Source organism: Oryx dammah, unplaced genomic scaffold (assembly GCF_014754425.2).
Source record: "Oryx dammah isolate SB20612 unplaced genomic scaffold, SCBI_Odam_1.1 HiC_scaffold_24, whole genome shotgun sequence".
Taxonomy (NCBI): domain Eukaryota; kingdom Metazoa; phylum Chordata; class Mammalia; order Artiodactyla; family Bovidae; genus Oryx; species Oryx dammah.
Genome location: NW_024070208.1, coordinates 15,243,828 through 15,262,495, shown reverse-complemented (window position 1 = coordinate 15,262,495; position 18,668 = coordinate 15,243,828). Strand labels below are relative to the sequence as shown.

General features: G+C 45.6%; 1 non-coding gene across 1 annotated transcript; it reads left to right on the top strand.

Moving 5' to 3' along the window:
• The first annotated feature begins 4,032 nt into the window (after positions 1-4,032).
• TRNAE-UUC lies at positions 4,033-4,104 on the top strand. Its single transcript has one exon. It is a non-coding gene; the product is annotated as a tRNA-Glu (tRNA).
• Positions 4,105-18,668: the final 14,564 nt, after the last annotated feature.

The window sequence follows — 18,668 nt, the reverse complement described above, 5'->3', positions numbered from 1 at the left end:
TATAACCTAAAAAAAGCCCCGAGGAAGCTCTGTTATCCCAGTGGCCTCCTGAGTTCAAGTCCACTTTTAGAAACTGAACCAAGTGTTAGGCCATGAAGATTAACTCACCCCAATTGGTCAGCATGGGCAGGTGCTGTTACCCAAAAGAGCTTTGAGGTTAACTTAATGCCCTAGGCTGGGTCTGTGCCTGCCAGAGCTCTCCTTGGGAGAGTGGAACTTAATTGGCATTTATTTTCGATGCCCTTATAAAGGGTGACTCCTGGGCCCGCTGAAATGGAAACCATCCGAGCTCCTAAATGACTGGCAGGCAGGGGACCTGAATTGCACTCTCCGCTTTGGTTAATCTAGATGCCCGGCAAGTAGAATGTATTTGGGGCTTTTTTCCAGGATCAAATGTATCAAATGGTGGATGAAATGGGAGAGCTGCCCAGTGAGAGTCAGCCTTAGATGCATGGGAACAGGAATAGCGGTTCCTTCTGTCAACAAGGAGGCTTTTTGTGTGTGTGTGTGTGTGTGTGGAACTAAAGAAATTCAGCTCACTTACTGGTCTGGCTAAACTTCAAAAATGTGTGTTTTTTCCCTTCTCCCAGGAACATTTTGTTCATACTATTGGTAAAAAGGAGGCAGCTTTCACACAGAAGTACAGCAGGAAGTATTTAAGTTAGATAAAAGGAAGGACTACTTGGCAAAAGGAGTGACTGCAGGACTGGGTTCCCAGGGGGATTATAGAATCTGATTTTTATTCATGGACTTTCCTATTAAATAACTTAAATAATAAGGGTGCTTAGGCATAAGCCTATGTCACCATTTTTTAGAAGCCAGTGCTTTGAGATTCAGAGGAAATGAACCCACAGCCCTGAGGTGGCTTCATGGGGGTTGAGCTGGCCTTGGAGTTGGGGTCAGATGTGGGAAGACAAGTAGGGAAGGTGCAGAGTGAAATGGAACAAAGAGATCAGGGCAGGATATCACAAGGGGCAAGTGGGACAGAGAAAGCAGGGTGACCGGCACGTGATTGCTGAAGAGCAGGCATGGGAGGATAATATTAGCAAGTTACGTGAGGGCTGGGTTATAGAAAGCTGGGAAGGTTTGGCCAGGGAATTTATATTTTACTCAACAGGGGACTGGGCCTTCCCTGGTGGTTGAGTGGTAAGTAATCTGCCTGCCAATGCAGGAGACTTGAGTTTGACCCCAAGGTTGGGAAGATCTCCTGAAGACAAATGACAACCCACTCCAGTGTCCCTGCCTGAGAAATCCCACGGACAGAGCAGCCTGCCAGGTTACAGTCCATAGGGTTTCAAACAGCTGGACATGACTTAGCAACTAAACAACAACAAAAATGACAACTAGGGGTCATTTTTTTCCCCCTCAGGTTTTTGAGCAGGAAAAGGAAATGATGGAAATTGTGCTTCAGAGGTCATGGCCTTTTAGAGGTTGAAGGGAACTTAGGATCATTAAGGGTTTCTCAAGCTCTGGTGGCATCTGAGTCATTTGGGAGGAGCGGGGGTGGTGTGCTTGTTAAAATTCAGACTCCCAGGCCCTGCTCCTAGAAGTTCTCATTCGGTTGGGAATCTGCAGTTAAACAAAGGCAATGGTGCTCCGGGTGTCACTGGTGTAACACCTACACTGGGCGGCCACTGCCAGCCTTCTGGGAGACTCCTTCCAAGGGGTCCAAGCAAGGAAGCCTCTGGTGAACTCATAGAGAACCACTGAGAAAAGAGCCCTAAAACCGTGCAAAAAAAGAGTTCAGGCCCAGAAAGCAAGAAGCTGACTTTTGGGGGCAGCAGGCCGGTAGGAAGTTTCAGTCTCCCTTTCCCGTGCTCTCCACACACTCCAATCTTGGAGGGTCTTGAAGCATCGATGGGAGGAAGGCTGAAGAAAGAAATGGGAAATAGAACACCCGCTCTTTCCTGAACAGACCCTAGCCTAGAGTCCATTTAACCAGCTCACTATCCTTAAACCAGTACACCAGCTCTCCAAGGGAATAAGCCCTGCCTTGAAGCATCTGCCTATTTCTTTGGTGTAATATTCTCCACCACCATGGCCATCTACCAATGTGGTTTCAGGAATACAGGGTGCTAAAATAAGATCTTGTGAGCTGGCAGGAGCCTGACCCAGCTCATCACTGTTCCTAACCTGAAGTCATGCCCAAGCTGGGGTGGTGGGAAGGAACTATCTAGAATGAGGAGAGTTGCTAAATAGTATACTGTCCTGAACTGTGCTTGTTTAAAGTGACCATAGGGGAACCTCCCTGTTAGTCCAGGCTTAAGACTGCTGCTCTACCCCAGCCAGGGCCCAGGTTGGCTCCCTGGTCAGGGAACTAGATCTCACATGTGGGAGAGAGCCATATAAATAAATATAAAAAGTCAATAAAAATAAAATAATATAAAAATAAATTGACCATAGGGCTTTCGGATTCTCATCCAATGACAAGGGGAAAACTGAACAAATTTCAGATTGGCCAGGGAAAGTGACAGTTTGGTTATTTATATCCTAAGGATGGTGCCTGTCTTATCGGTTACTAAGGGAACTTTTATCTTTAAAACTGGTAAGATACTTTTCAAAAAGAATTATCACGTGGAAATACAAAACTGAAAGGTACATGTGAACTCTCGAACCTCACTGAGAACCACAGATGCGGGATGTTCTGTAGTTGATGAGGGTTTGTTTTGGATATTTTTCTTTACTGTTCCGAAACAGATGTCCGCCAGAGGAAGGCAGCTGTCTCACTGATTGCAAAACAAACAAGTGAAATTGTTCAAAGATGCAAAAAATGGTACAGGAAGAACCCCCAAAGACGCGCATGAGACCTACCACATAGGAATACTATGAATGAGCAAACAGACTTGAACGTGTCTAACACACATAGTAGGTTTGCAGTCAGCAGGTTGTGATTTTCCTTCAGAGCTTCATTGCATTTCAGTGGTGTTGGATGTTGACTCCCTCTGAGGGAGCATCTTCCGTGTCAAATAAGTGCAAGAATCATTTCTATTTCCCCTCTGACGAATGTCACAAGGGAAGCCTTAGGCAGCCTCAATGAAGGAGAGAGCGAGAACTTTCTAAGACCCTTTGGCAGGTGGGAGATGAGGAAGTAAATGAGAACCAGAACCAGCTTTAAATTGGGCTCCAAAAGTGTCTGGCGCTCGTGCAAACAACTTCTGGGTAGTTGAAGCCTCCTCGAGAACACCAGGACCGCAGCTCTCCCACACGGGCTTCCTCATCCCGAGGCTGATGAAGAAAAACTGGCCCCGGCGAGATGCTGCCGAGACTGGGGACCCTCCATCTTTCGTGCCTGCTTGCAACGAGGGACTTTCTCCGGTTTTAAAAACTACGTTCACAAGCCACCATCTCCCACTTTCAACGGCACAAATAGTGCTTTTTGCCATTGGGTCAACAGAACCTGGAATGTTCCAGGCAGCCCCGTGTCCTGTATCTTGAAAGGGGAAATTTCGGGGACGGGATGGGGCCCGCGTGCGGCCCTGCACGGCGCGGAGGGGAGAAGGGCAGACCCCCGGGGGCCGGGGACACTCGGGCTCGGCGGGCCAGGGGACGCAGCTCCGGCGCTTCCCCGGGCGCGCGGGTCTGCCCGGAGCTCGGCGAGCGGGGCCAGAGGGCGGGCGGCACCGAGGCGCGTCCGCGGCGCTCCGGGCGGCTGCCTCGCAGGGGCCCCGGCGTCCAGCACACGCCGGCCTCTGTGGAAGCGATTGTACGTCTTCACCCAAAGCAGTGTCAGCCCTCTGGTACTCTGCCCGCTTCTCCTGAGAAATTATGAATAATGACTCATCAATCTAGAATCTACACAGGCGTAGACGCGGGGTCTAGAATCAGGAGACCGGATGAGATCATAAAAGACGCGAACGTGCACAGAAGAGGTTCGAGCGCCGCGTCCTCGAGCGCGGAAGGCTGGGGCGCCGGCCGTAAAGCAGCTCCGCATGCGCAGAAGCAGGTCTGCCTGCGGATGTCGGAAAGGGCGGGGCGGGAGGAAGCTGAAACCGAAGACTCAATTTGTCTAGGTTTGCAGTGAGACTCGTCGTCTCCCACATGGTCTAGCGGTTAGGATTCCTGGTTTTCACCCAGGCGGCCCGGGTTCGACTCCCGGTGTGGGAACACCAGCACCTTTTTGGACAGCAAACGAAAATAATTCAAACACCCCTAAACTAGGGGAACACTGGTGTTTTTAGAAAGAGCTATAACCCCATTTCAGAGCACCCAGCGGAAATTGAAGCTGAAGAGAATCGGGGTCTACCCTAGAGTGAATGGTCATACAGCCCACTCAAAGCCAGTCGACTGGCAGGAGCAAACGGAAAGGAATTAACTCGAAAGAGTGCTGAGTTTGCTTTTGAAACAAGTCTTTAAATCTGAGGAGCAGGGAGTCAGCCGGGCCCATGCTAAGATAGACCTTTCAATTGGTTTTCCTGCGTAATTTCTCCTTGTACCGTGAATATGGAACAAATGATCAAAAAGTGCTCTTCTTTGGAAAAAAAAAAAAAAAGGAAAGAAAAAACGCATTGTAAGACATTATAGGCTTTTAAGTTGCCTAAAGCCATTCCTTTGAGAAGGACAGCAAGATTTTCAGAAAAGTCATATTATTGAGGGCAGAGTAGTTCAGAGTACAGTCTACTGTGTTTTGTGATTCAAAAGCTCACTGAAGCAGTTATCGTGGAGGGGGAGGAGAAGAGGAGGAAGGAAACTAGAAATTTATATTATTACACATATTGAGGAGTGAGGCAATGGCAAAAAATAACACTTTCTTCTCACGCCCTATTTGACACATTCTGTTTTAAAAAACTTCAGGAATTCATGATACACTCAATAAGCTCTCTAGAGTTAGAAATGTTAGTACTGATGTGTGACAAGACAGTTTCCAACTGTTACCCAAATAAGTGCATCTTCTGCTGTAATCGTTTATCTTGCTTGCTTCTCCAAACATTTGCTGCTAGGAAAAACCTCCAGGCATTTAGAAGCCACACTTCTGTCCCACTGGTGTTGAACTCTTTGAAGCTTCCCCAATTTGTTCTCAGACTACCATTAACCCTGAGAAACGACTGTGAAAAAGACTTGGCATCCACCTAACTTTGTTTGAAATTTGCTCTTTTTAAAGTCCTTTGGGATTTTAAGGGGACGCAAAAATGTCACTTTCAATGAGAAACATACTAGGCTAAATATATGCTTATTCAAATTTTCTAATAAAGAGCCTGGAGGAGAAATTGATCATCAGCAGGTGATCTGCATTTATTAAATCGAGTAGGACAGAACAGACAGGAAAATATAAAACCCAATAATAATAACAATAATAAGTATTTACTGAGCATGTACTATGAACTTGGATAAATATTTTATAACTTTCTAAAATTTAATCCTTATTTTGTTATCAGATAATATTATTATGTCTGTATCAACCAGGGGCCCAGTAGGAAACTGATGACATTCTTAACAGAGTTTAATAAAGGGACTACTTAGGTTTTGTTGAGGTTCTGGAAAAACAACAAGGAATAATGTAGTCTCCAGCACTCCTGGATCTAAAATGAGTAAGGGGAGAGAGGGTGGCTGCCACGGAGGAGCTGTGGTTTCTGTTTGTCTTAAAACTTGCTTTCTTATGGCAAGTGAGTTCCATTCACATGAAGACTTAAATCCACTCATCCTATGAATCATTCATTTCCATAAAATAGATCTGTGGCCTCACAGATTTGACAAAAGCATCCTTTGGATGAATATGATACTTAAGAGACACAGAGCATAGTAGATGCCGCTATAGACATGTACTTAACTAAATGAAAACAGCTTAACTTTGTGGGGGAAATATTTGCTTGAGTTTTATTTGCCATTTTTATAACTTTGTATTTTTTGCAAAACATGTTGCTGTAGTTTTCATTAATCATCTTCCTAATCAGTCTTTATATTCACAGACTATTTTGAGCTACAAATGCCCTTTGCAGTCATTTGATGGAGATTTTCATTTTACCCATGAAGCACTGGGTCCTGGGTTTTATGCTTCGGATTCCCCAGGTTTGGTTTTTATTTATCTTTAAAATATTTATTTATTAAAAAATAAAATATTTATTTACTTATGGATGCATTGGGTCTTCCCTGATGTGCACAGGCTTTCTCTAGTTGAGGTGGGCGGACTTCTCATTGCAATAGCTTCTCTTGTCGCTGAGAACGGGCTCTAGGATGTGCGGGCTTCAGTGGTTGCTGCGTGAGGGCTCAGTATTTGCAGTGCAGGGGCTCAGTTGTTTGGTGGTATGTGGGATATTCCCTGACTGTGGATCGAACCTGTGTCCTCTGCATTTGCAGGCAGATTCTTAACCACTGCTCCAGCAGGGACGTCCTAGGTTTGGATTTTTAGATTATGTATCTCCCTAAATTGAATCTTTCATGGTGTCCTCGACAGGCACCACTCTCTCTTGCACCACTGGGTGCAGAGAAGATAAATTTGAAGAATTTGGTTGTATCTTGCTTTTGGTCAATGTTCACAGTATAGCTGCAGCAACACAGTTGTAACATCTTTCTGTTTGAAGTTCTGAGTTATTAACTTTTTTTAATTCACCATATAAACATTTCTAGAGAGTGATGATCTTTGGGACATTTGAATTAGTTGTAGGTTCTCAGTATGCTTTTATTTTTGTATATGGTCATAAATTTGGGGGGAGTCTGCCTAGATATCACTTTATGCCTATATGCCTTTATGCCTATATCACATGTACATAGAGTCACATAGATTTGTATGTATGTTCCCTCAGAAATATATGTTACAAATAAAAAATGTCCTAACTAATTGTAACATTAACACTTCATATTAATGCAGGAAAAGGAAGGCAAATATGAATTTTAACTTACCCACATTGTAAAACTAAACAACCTGGAAAAACACTGAATACTTGGAAAATCACTGGAACAAATAATAAAAAAATCAATTTGCAAACACCTAGAAGACCACAGGGTACTGGGTAATCATCCCGCATAGTTTTGTGAAAAACAAAGCTGATCAGACTAATCTAATTTCCTTTTGTCACAGAGTGACAGGCATGGTGGATGGGGGAGCAGTCAAGATAATCTATCCTGATTTAAGAAACCTTGGGATTTTGTACTTTGTTGTACTCACGAAGAGAAAATGTAGGTAAGACTACTGCTGTCTGGCAGGGACACATTCAAGCTGAAGTTTGGGGCTCAGCTTCATCTCGATAGGCAGCTTACCCTCGTTCTATGCAGCAATGACTCTATCCTCCTTCCTGAGTCTTTTCTGCCTGGATTCCTTAAAAAAAAAAAAAAAAAAGTGTTAATTCAGATTCTCTGTGCAAATGACATCATCTCTCTGTTCCTCAGTTTCCTAGACTGTAAAATGGGTAGGGGGGGTAATAATCAGATCTATCTTATAGGGTTGTGAAGATTAGACAAGATAATGCATATAAGGGGCTTGGTCCAGTTTGGGCCAGTGACCACTGGTTGCCATCACCACCATCATCATCGTTATTGTTATCATATTTAGTTACTCTTTCTCTACTTTTAATCACAATGTTAAATCTGATCTTTTCTACCTCTTCAGTAATGCCAAGATATGTTCTTATCTATTTCTCCTGCCACTGTGCTGGGCAAATCGTCTTGTTCCCTACACTGTTAAATAAGCACCAAATTGGTTTATTTGACCCCCTATCTCATCCAGCTTTTCTATCTCACATCCTACTGTGCATTGCAGCACAGAGCTGAGGGTGCTGCTCCTCTGCACCTTGGGGCTTTGACCTGCTGTGTGCTCCCAACCTACCTTTACAACCTAAATCCTACCACTTCCCTCTGTGCATCCCAGTTTCCAGGTAACTTCTCACTGAGCCCTGTATCTGGCTTTTGCTGAACATTTTCTCTGCTGAGATGTTCTTGTGCCCTTTCCCTAAATATCTGCATCTTATCCATCCTTTAAGGCTTAATTCTAATGTCCTGCCCTTTGCAGAGCACCCCTTACCTCTCCTGCTGGGAGACTCCTGCTGGGAGACTCCTGCTGGGAATGTGTTCTGATTCCCCTTAGCATCTTATGTACTTCTCTTCTGATATTAATTCCTCTCTGACTTCAGGTCTTAGCTTAGATGTCATTTTTGCCCTACGTCTCTCCTGCTTCACTGGCAGTGAGGGAGATACTTTGCTCTGCATGTTTCTCTCTCAAAACGCTGGCCACAGACCCTTCCAGAGCGCATGCTCCAAGACCAGTGCCCTGCAAGCAGTAAATACTTAATAAACATGTGTAGAGGGAATGTGTGAGCCAGACAAGGACTATATTGTCTCAAGGAACATCTTAGGTTCCAAGTTACAGAAAACCACTGGCCGGAGAGAGAATGATTGGGTTATGTAACCAAACTGTGGGAAGTGGGGTGGTGTGGTTGGCCTCAGGGACAACCAGAACCAGTGTTCCCTCTCTCTGTCTCTCTGGGTGTCAGATTTATTCCACCTATTAGGGACCAGCTATTTCCATATGGCAGGGATCTGGGCACCACCAGCTCCATATTCATTTCTCACAGCTCCTCCAACTAAGAGGGAAGCTCTTGGTTTTCTTAGTTTTTGTTGGAAAGTGCTGGGGAGGAGTGTGGCCTTCCCTGGGCTGTGTATCCTCCTGATGATTGATGTGCATAGGGTATTGTGATTGGCAGCCTTCCCAGGTGGCTCGAAGGGTAAAGAATCTGCCTGAAGTGCAGAAGACACTGGTTCTATCCCTGGCTCGGGAAGATCCCGTGGAGAAGGGAATGGCTATCCACTCCAGTATTTTTGCCATGACAGAGGAGCCTGACAGCCTAATCCATAGGGTCGCAAAGATTAGGACACGACTGAGCGACTATGGCAACCCACTCCAGTGTTCTTGCCTGGAGAATCCCAGGGACGGGGGAGCCTGGTGGGCTGCCATCTCTGGGGTCACACAGAGTCAGACACGACTGAAGTGACTTAGCAGCAGCAGAGCGACTAACACTTTCATTAGAACCATGTGGTGGAGAGGAAGGACAAACAGCGACTAAAATTAAGCCACAGAGGGACTTTCCTGGCGGTCCACTGGTTAAGATTCTGTACTTCCAAAGCAGGAGACATGGGTTCGATCCCTGCTCAGGGAGCTAGGATCCCACCTGCCACATGGCCCAAAATAAGTTAGTTAATTAAAAAAGAGAGAGAGAGAGAGAAAGCTATGATAAAAAATTAAGCCAGAGAAATTAAACACTGGTGATGGTTGTGTAACTTTGTGGATACACTAAAACCCTCAAACATAAAGGCTGGATTTTATGGTATATGAATTATATATCAATTAAAGAAAGAAAACAGAACAGAATTAAGCCAGAAATAAAATTTTGTTGGCAAAATGAGCACTTTTAATTCCTTTTACTTGAGCTACTCATTTATTCAGCAAACATTTGTAGGCATCTGTTATGGCCCAGCACCCATTTAGATTTACATTTTAGTTGCGGAATCTTCCAAACACACAACACATGAACAGGGTTAGAAGTCTGGGTTTCATTCTAAATGTGATGGGAAACTTCTGGAGGTTTACACAAAGAGTGGGTTCCACACCCCAGGATGAGACTCTCTGGATTTGCGGGGCTTCGAGAATCTTCTGGCCAGTTTCTCTGTTTGTGGTCAGCATGAACCACACTTTCATGGGAAGATGAGAAGTGTTTAACAGGTCTTTGAAATGGCTTATATCACCTCATTTTCAGAACCCGGCAAGTTTGTCGTAAAGTGTCCTTGTGGACCAACTTGGATTGCATTATACTTTGTTTTCAGCCCATCTGCCTGTGAGCCAAACTGCAAAGTTTGGAGGCGCAGTTGTCAAGACCGCCCTCACTTTGGACACTGTCCTCAAGTTTGGGCCTTGCCAAAACCACTCTCAGGTTTGATGATGCTAGAAGGACCCACGGAACTCAGTGAAAGCTGCAGCACTCACAGTTGTGGTGTGTTACAGGAAAAGGAGACAGACTGAAATCAGCCAAAGGGAGAGACACAGGGCAGAGTCTGGGCCAACTTTCTGGTGTCCTCTCTCCCCCGTGGAGTCAGGATGGACTGCGTCCTCTCCCCCCAAGTATTGATGTGTGGCCCTATGCATGGAATATTGCCAACAGGGGTGCTCGCCTGAGTTTTTGTTGGGGCTTCATTATATGGACATGATTGATTGATCTCCCATGTGGTTAAACTCATTCTCTAGGCTCCTTGGTAACATGTAACCCAAAGACCCCGTCCTAAATCCCACGGTTGGTCTTTCTGGCTCAGCCAACTCCCTAAAGCCATCAGGTGTTGCCCTAAACAAAGACCCTCTTATGGGGTCCGTCTGTCCTAAGTTGCTTCAGTCATGTCTGACTCTTTGCGACCCTATGGACTGTAGCCTGCCAGGCTCCTCTGTCCATGGGATTCTCAAGGCAAGAATGCTGGAGTGGGAGCCATTTCCTTCTCCAGGGGATCTTCCAAACTCTGGGACTGAACACGCGTCTCTTACATCTCCTGCAGTGCAGGCAGCTTCTTTACCACTAACTCCACCTCAAGACAAAGATTACTTTCCAGAAGTCAAGGGCAAAGGTCAGGTCTCTCTTTTGTTGTTATTCAATTGTTCAGTCGGGTCCGACTCTTGGCAACCCCATGGACTGCAGCACTCCAGGCTTCCCTGTCCTTCACTATCTCCTGGAGTTTGCTCACACTCATGTCCACTGAATCAATCTTTCCTAGCATCAGGGTCTTTTCCAGTGAGTTCAACTCTTCGAATCAGGTGGCCAAAGTATTGGAGCTTCAGCATCACTCCTGCCAATGAATATTCAGGGCTGATTTCCTTTCAGAAATCTCTTTGGGCAAGGCCAAATTCTTTACTATGAACCATTTTCCCCCTAGTTTTCTCCTCAATGGAACTGGAGGAGACAGGATTGGTTATGGCCATAAACTATTTGCCAAAATGTAGGAAAGTGCTCAGGACGCCAGCTCATGATGACTCTGCTTTCTCTTTTCCCCCAGTTTCCTAAGGGGAATTTTCCTATGCTCAGAAGGTAAAGAAACTGCCTGCAATGTGGAAGACCTCGGTTCAATCCCTGGGTTGGGAAGATCCCCTGGAGAAGGAAGGGACTGGCAACTCACTCCAGTATTCTTGGCTGGAGAATTCCATGGACAGAGGAGCCTGGTGGGCTACAGGCCACAGGGTTGCAAAGAGTTGGGCATGGCTGAGCAACTAACACAAGGGGAAGTTCCACAACGAGAGGTGAGGAGGGGCTTTGGGGAGCAGCAGGTTTTCTCTGAGGTGTACATTGTTTGTCTGGCCGCCTCACCTCATGCTCTGATCTTAAAATGAAAACAATGGCCCCTTGGAGAGTGTCTAATCCTGGGTGTTTCTGTCTCATCAGAACCACAGTGAGTCTGAGGGGTGTCACCTGCATTAGCCTTTCCACTGGAAGCTCAAAAGCAAAACTGCACTAGCGTGCAGAAAATGGAGGTCTGTTAGGGTTCTGTCTGGAGCCTGCAGTGTCTGACAGTGGAGCTGGGGTGCTCACCTGGCTATTATCAAGGGACCCCACCCCCTCCCCTCATTGGGTTTGAGCTATGTTTGCCCAACACCTACAGCAGTCTGGTGGCATCATTGCCTTTGACCCTGACTCACTCACGTATAAACTTAAGTGAAATGAAGTATTTCCTGCCATATCAATAAACAAGGATGTCACAGTCATTTGGGGTACTGGCCCTCCAAATGTGAATTTCTGAGCCTAGTAAGAACAATGTCTGTTATCTGGCAGCCACTGCACTGCTGCCACTCCCTACCGTGAGCGAGGAAGTAAGGATGTGAAAAATCAAATTGCAGGATGATTTCAGTAAGCCAAGAATCTTGTGCCATCCCATACATAGAAAAGCGCCAAATTCCTTGAGATATCTGGTTTTATATAATTAATAATAATCTTTTGATGTTCAGACTACCTGCCCCTGGCTGCAAACTTCTATATAATCTGACTCCTCCCACCCGCAACCCCATCCCCAGACTAGTTCTCCCAGGATCACTTGAGATGCTGTCTCCTGGGCTTGAAGTCCTAAAAATTCCCACTGAATAAAACATAATTGTCAGCTTCCAGGTTGTGACTATTTTTTTTTTAAGTTGACATTTTGAACGTCTATTTGCCAAAGGCAGAGAGCTCCATCATTTATTTCTTGCCTCTGGGTACCTCTGTTCGGTGCTGTTTTCCATTCTAGGCTCAGTATACAAGTTTGGGGCTGCAGGGATGGTGCAGAGGAAGGCAGGAGATTTCATAAGCATCACTGTGTTCATTGAGTCTGAGGTGGGGACAATGAAGCTGCCAGTTATCAGAAGGTGGAGTAATTTTCCATCACCGGGGCTCGTTAATATCCTGGGATTGGAGTTAATGGATTCAGGGGCATCGAAGAGAGCGGCGCGTTAAGGGGAGTGAAGCAGGAATAATCAGAATTTGGCAACAGCTCAGCGGTAGGGTGTGAAGGGCAGGGGTGATTTGCTGACAACCCCAAGATGATAAGCAACCCAGGAGAGACTGAGAAGTGGGGCAGAGAGAATGAGATTTGTCTCCTCTGACAAATTTGAGGCACTGCGGGGACGTCTGAATGAAACAAACAGAGAGCGCAGGCAAGCCAGGCTGGAACACCTGTGAAAGCAGATACCGCGGGGGGCAATTGTCATGGTCAGGCAAACAGGAGGCTTTGAGGCTTTCTAATGAATGGTGCCTGGCTGTTGCAAGCAGCGGTGTGGTGGAGAGAGTGTGTGTGCTGGGGAAGAAGTGAGAGATGCTGTCGCGTATCTGGCCTGCAGTGACAGACACACACTTTTGTACATAAACCTCTAGCCTGCAGTGACACATTGCTCAAGAGCACCAAGTGAGCCCTGCACAGCTCACAGGGCCTCCAGTCCCACTGCAGTCATCATAAACTCTGGTAGCTTTCTGGCAGATGGCAGTAGAGGGTCTTGAAAAGGTGTGAATTTTCCAATTTGAGCAAAGGTACTATGTACGCTTCCAGGGGCTCTGGGGTGTTTGTCAGCCTCCTTCTTTTTTTCTGACTGCACTGAGCGGCTTGTGGGATCTTTGTTCCCTGACCAGGGTTCAAACCCATGCCCCCTGCGTCGGTAGCACAGAGTCTTAACCACTCAACCACCAGGGACGTCCCCCTGCCCTTATTTTATTCTTTGTGACCCCATGGACTGTAGCCCACCAGGCTCCTCCGTCCATGGGATTCTCTAGGCAAGAATCCTGGAGTGGGTTGCCACTTCCTTCTCCAGGGGATCTTCCTCACCCAGAGATTGAACCCATGTCTCTTGCATTGCCTGCATTGGCAGGCAGATTCTTTACCACTGGTGCCATGTGGGAAGCCTTTTTAAAATAAATAAAGCCTGCAGAATTTCTAATCCCTTCTGATCTTGTTACATGATAAGAATCAGAGACCCTGAACTACTCTTTTATAAAGTGGGCACTGTAATGTTGGCGCGGTGTTTCTTGTACATGTTTTGTGTGTGATTGTGGGACATGCTGGAAAGATGAGTTGGTACAAATTTCATGGAAAATTGTTTAGCATGTAATACACATCAAGAGTCATAATACGTTTCTTCCTTTTATCTGCGTATTATATTTTTAGAAATCTACATCCAGGGAAGAATCAGAGAAGAGCAAAGATACAGACTGATGAACAAGGATGCCTTTTTTTTTTCCTTGTAGCATCATCTATCATTAAAAAAAATACTTGAAACAATAAAAAAAGTCCTGTAATAGAATGAATGAACAAATGGTACGCCCATATGGTGGAATATTGTACAGCTGATTATTTACAGCCAAGATTATCTAATGACATGGAAGGAAGCAGAATCCCAAACTCTATGTATACTTTGCATCCAACTTTGTCTAGAAGGCAATACACACATACCTAAAAACAGGAGGGAAATACCAAACATTAACAGTGGCTATTTCTGGATGGCACAGTTACATTTAATTTTTTCCCTTTTACTTATTTCAATTCCCCAAATTGTTTTTGAAATGAGTATATGATTGCTTTCATAGTCAGGAACGTTTCCCCAAAGTAATACCATACAGTTTGGGAGTCTGGTTTGAGTGCCATGAGATACCCCATGGTAAGCTCTCAGCAACCCCCAGCACAAGGGCATTTCAGAGCCATCCAACATTTTGTGGGTCTCTATTTGGTGCTCTTACCCTTTAGACGAAGGTCCTAAGCTGACCCCTGCAGTGGGCAATGCTGGCATTAAGGGACAAGGCTTCAAGCCGACTAAGGACCTCTTCGGGTTCTCATCCAGGCTGACGTGGGTGGTCCACCTTCTCATCAGAAAACAAAATCTGAATGCCCTGGGTCTTATGCAGGAAATGCCATTTTAGCTGCAAGTGCCTTCCCAGGTGGCGCCAGTGGTAAAGAATCTGCCTGCCAAGCAGGCGATATAAGAGATGTGGGTTCGATCCGTGGGTGGGGAAGAGCCCCTGAAGTAGGAAATGGCAATCCACTCCAGTTTTCTTGCCTGAAAAATTCCTTGGACAGAGGAACTTGGCAGGATACAGTCCATGGGGTCGCACTTGACATTCCTTTAGGAAACCAGGATTGAACCATTCACTGACAGCTCTTTGCTAGCACTGAAAGATTTTAAAGCACAAACCTAGATCTCATTAGTCTTCTCCACCTGGTAACTTTCCTCCTGACAGAGTGCTCCCTTTCCTTATTGCTCTTTTGCAAATGAAAATCAGAGCGGCTTAAAAAAAATCATTTTCAGGTGGATTTTTGATCCATTGGGTGTAGAAATCCCTGAGATACTTCTCAAAATGAAATTCTATATCAAGAATCGCAAAAATTGGAATTCTTATTTGAGGGTTAGCAGGAAAAAATGGGTAATTTCACAAGGTAGGGAAAGGCCAGTGTCAGATATGACAAATTAAAATAACAAAAAGAGAAAATTGAATTCATTTCTATTAGGCTCAGTAATCACAAAAGCATAATAACTTGGATATTTAGAGAAAGCTCTCTATCTTTTAAACATGCTCTTTTTTTTTTAATGGGTTAAAAAATTATTTATTCAGTTGTGCCAGGCATTAGTTGTGGATCTAAGCTGTGATTCCCGCTCTGGATCTTCCGTCTTTGTTGTGGCACACAGGATCTTTCATTGCGGCAGGAGAACTCTTAGCTGCGGCCTGTGCATCCGAGTTCCCCAACCAGGGATGGAACCTAGGCCCCCTGCACTGGTAGCTTGGAGTCTTAGCTATTGGACCACCAGGGAAATCCCTTAAACATGGTCTTTTGAGGGAACAAAACATTGACATGTATATGTAGAAAGTCATTCGGCTTCCAAGAGAGTTAGACCCCAAAAGTTCGTAACTCTCCAGTCACCAAGGACTCTTGTCCTCAGGTTGAGACCCCAAAGGGCAGAGACCTAGAGGAAGGGGACCGTAGCGCGTGTGACTACAGCTCTCATCTCAGGTGAACAACTGTTAACATTCAAATGTTCTGCAGCTTCCTGTGTGTATACAATTATTTCAAAATAGAAAGTTAAAAGAAATTAAGTGAGAACGAGAAACGTTAGAAGCCTAAGGAGTGTAGCTTCATTATAGTAACTTTTGCCAGCATCCCTAGGACTATGACATAAAGGTAAAGTTAGATGCTGGTAAGTGGAGGGTAACTGGCTTGGGGGTAAGGGGTAGACAGGATGCAGAGAGACTAGAAGAAACGAGTTAGGGTCCCACTGTTCCACCACTACTACAGGACAGAGGGGGCAGGAGTTGAATTTCTGTGAATATTTTAGGAAAAGTGTTAGTCACTAGTCATGTCTGACTCTTTGCAACCCCATGGACTGTAGCCCGTCAGGCTTCTCTGTCCATGGGATTCTCCAGGTAAGAGTACTGGAATGGCTTGCCATTTCCTTCTCCAGAGAAACTTCCCGACCCAAGGATGGAACCTGGGCCTTCTTCATTAAGGGCAGTTTCTTTACCATCTGAGCTACTAGGGAAGCCCTGGTATTATGGGATGGAATATTATGGAAGGGGGGTATGTGGGTGTTTTGGAGGGAGGGGTAATGCTAGAGTTGGTCGTGTGGATTTTTGGTTTGCTTTGGTTTGGGTTGGGTTGTTTACATTTAGATGACTGGGTGCAGACATGCGTCTCTGGCATTGCTGTTGAATTCCAGTGTAGACACATGAGGTCTTCTGTCCTTTTCTCACCCCCAGCTGCTAGCTTGTTCCACCCAGGGCTGAGTTAGGTCAAACAAGTTCAACAATTCCTGGAGATGTTCTGAGGGATCAAGTGTGCAGCCAATGTAAGATTCTTTTTTCAGTTGGTGTCATGGATTCATTCTGCAACTTCTGCTTGGGGCACAAGCCACTGGTGGATAAAATGATCTCAGTGACTGGATGTGGTGCCCATGGGGTGCTCTTCCTTTACTGATTCTGCTCGCCCTGGAGGCTGAAGCTAGACCCAACCTTTTCTGGCAAGATCCCCAGCTGGCCTACATTTTAAAAAAGCCAGCAGGTCTGGTCAGAGAACCTCGGCTGCTTCCATGACACTTTTGAGCGCAGAAGCTGGTTCCATGCACTTAGCGGTTGCCGAGCGCACAGCTCTGAATGGAGCTCTTCCCCAATCCTTCCCACTGGCAGCCAGAGCTCATGCTCCTTTTCTGGCAAGGACGCCGTGCACGACTGCCTGTACCCAGAGAACTGGCTCCGCTCCCTAGCAATTCCACGAGGCCCCTGCTCTGTGATGGTAAACATGGAGCAGCCTGAACTTTCCCAAAGCACTGGGATCGAAAACAGAAAGTACCTGGGGCCCCAGTGACAAGCAACAGAGTCCCCCCGCTCAGCAGAGAGCTTTTAGAATGTAGAATAAATCTGGCACTGAAGGTTTGGTCACAGTGATTGCTTCAATTTGGGGCACGAATATTTCAAATTTCTTCTCAAGGCTTGGGCGACTGCGTAAGCTTTCTTTACTTTGTCATCTGTAATCATAGGCAAAGAGTTAGTTTTATAGAGGAGTAAAGCTGGGCAGTGAATCAGACAGCCCTGGTGCACAGCTTCAACTTGACATAGACTTGGAACTGATTTTATTGCCAACGTGTGATATTGGGGGGAAATTCTGTATTTTCTTCAACTTACAGTTCTTTATCTGAAAACCAATAGAAAATGCAGTGGCTGTGTGATAAGGTCAGTGAAAGAATAAGCAAATAAACTAACACAAAGGCACCCACTAAGCACTCCAAAATCTTCCCCCTACCTTCTTTCCTTCTGCTCTCCATCCCCTTTTTCTGTCTCTAGAGTGGTAATTTTCAAACTGTTTTAATGTCTGGAACTTCCTCTTTTTTTTTTTTTTTTTGCTGCACTGCATGCAGGATCTTAGTTACCCAACCAGGATGGAACCTGTGGCCCCTGCAGTGGGAGTGTGGAGTCCTAACCACTGGACTGCCAGGGGGTTCCCATGTCTGGAACTTTAAAAACATTTAAATGTATATGTATGTAGAAGCCAGGCATAGAAAATAGATAAAACCTCCAAGCTGCTACAGAAGTGCCTGACTGGTCCTGTCGTTCCTCAGAAGTTTCTTGCAATTTAATTCTTGGGGATGGCCTTTCTCCTTTACTGGGAGACCCAGGGGGGAGTTGTTATTCAGTCACTAAGTCCTGTCCAACTCTTTGTGACCCTGTGAACTGCAGCATGCCAGGTTTCCCTGTCCTTCACTATCTCCTGGAGTTTGCTCAAACTCATGTCCTTTGAGTCGGTGATGCCATCCAACCATCTCATCCACTGTCACCCCCCTCTCCTCTTGCTCTCAATCTTTCCCAGCATCAGAGTCTTTTCCAACGAGTTGGTTCTTCCCATTAGGTGGCCAAAGTATTGGAACTTCAGCTTCAGCATCAGTCCTTCCAAAGAATATTCAGGATTGATTTTCTTTAGGATTGACTGGTTTGATCTTGCTGTCCCAGGGACTCTCAAGAGTCTTCTCCAAAACCACAGTTCAAAAGCATCAATTCTTCGGTGCTCAGTCTTCTTTATGGTCCAACTCTCATATCCCTACATGCCTACTGGAAAACCATAGCTTTGACTATACGACGTTTGTCAGCAAAGTGATGTCTCTGCTTTTTAATATGCTGTCTAGGTTTGTCATAGCTTTTCTTCCAAGAAGCAAGAGTTTTTAAATTTCACAGTTGCAGTCACCATCCACAGTGACTTTGGAGCCCAAGAAAATAAAGTCTGTCCTTGTTTCCACTACACACCCTGCCTCTTTCTACAGTCTCCTCCCCTTCCCTAGATTCAGGCATCTGAAAACTTCCTAGGGAGGGCTCCATTGTGTTCTGGGTTAAAATTCATGCATTTGGGGGTTGAATTCTTTCCACTTTGGTGTTTGCTCTAGTGAACTCTCTTTCTGGAGAGGAGGCACCGCTGGCTGACCGAGGGCACTCAGGAAGGCCGAGACTTTATTGGTTCAGCTGCAGGGAGAGCTATGTGAGCTCCAGTTTAGTGCCCGGGTAATAGAAAGCAAGGAGGTGCTCGGTGAGCACAACTCTTTACTTGGGTTTGAGTGTTCATCTGATTTGTCACTTGCACACATGCTCAGACATGTTAGATCTTCACGACTCCATAGACTGTAGCCCACCAGGTTCCTCTGTCCATGGGATTTCCCAGGCAAGAATACTAGAGTGGGCTGCCATTTCCTTCTCCAGCGGATCTTCCCCACCCAGGGATGG